This window comes from Euphorbia lathyris, chromosome 5 (genome assembly GCF_963576675.1).
Source record: "Euphorbia lathyris chromosome 5, ddEupLath1.1, whole genome shotgun sequence".
In the NCBI taxonomy this organism is placed as follows: domain Eukaryota; kingdom Viridiplantae; phylum Streptophyta; class Magnoliopsida; order Malpighiales; family Euphorbiaceae; genus Euphorbia; species Euphorbia lathyris.
Window position 1 is genome coordinate 23,508,188 of NC_088914.1, and position 949 is coordinate 23,509,136.

General features: G+C 38.8%; 1 non-coding gene across 1 annotated transcript; it reads right to left on the reverse strand.

Annotated features, from left to right (window-relative positions):
- Positions 1 to 382: 382 nt before the first annotated feature.
- On the reverse strand, positions 383 to 489 carry LOC136231496 (small nucleolar RNA R71). The gene has a single exon (XR_010689874.1). It is a non-coding gene; the product is annotated as a small nucleolar RNA R71 (small nucleolar RNA).
- Between the last annotated feature and the right edge of the window lie 460 nt (positions 490 to 949).

Below are 949 nucleotides of genomic sequence, written 5' to 3' on the forward strand. Positions count from 1 at the left end.
TGAGCCAGAAATTATGGCCACACTTATGGATTACGCTAGGCCAGGAGTGGCCGGTGTAACGAACAACATAGTTAGACCCCAAATAAATGCAAACCAATTTGAAATTAAGCCGGCATTGCTTAATATGTTGCAAAATAACGTAACATTTTACGGGTTACCTAACGAAAATCCTAACACCCATTTGACAAATTTCTTAGAAATTTGTGACACTTTTAAAATACCAAATGTGACTGCGGAAGCAATCAACCTTTGCCTTTTTCCTTTTACTTTGAAGGATCGAGCCAAAGAATGGTTAACTTCTATGCCAGCCGCAACATTTGAAACTTGGGAGCAATTAGCCCAAGCATTTTTATCAAAAAATTTTCCTTTAGCAAAAACCGCAAGAGTCATAAAAGAGTTAACATCTTTTTCTCAAAATGATAATGAAACTCTTTATGAGGCTTGGGAACGTTTTAAAGAACTTCAACGTTTATGCCCACACCACCAACTGCCCGCTGAACTTTTAATGCAAACATTTTATAATGGATTGAATCCTACAACTAGAGGTTCATTAGATGCTATGTCTGGAGGGTTATTCATGAAGAAAACGTCGGCCCAAGCAAGAGAACTTTTGGAGGAAATGGAAATCAACAGTAGTATATGGCCCGCGGAACGTGGACACGTACCAGTGGCGAAACCATCATCCTCAACTACGTCATCAGTTAAAGGTATAGTGAATCTTGATCCAGTTGCGATGTTGCAAGCCCAATTTTCTGCCTTATCACACAAAATTGATAGGTTTATGGCACTGTGCGATCCTAATGGTAAGCCAATCCAAACAGATGTGGATTATGAAGGTATGAGCGAAATTGAACAGGTAAATTTTGTCCAAGGGCAAAACCAAACTAATAACCCTTATTCCAATACATATAATCCTGGATGGAGAAATCATCCTAACTTTAACTGGAGA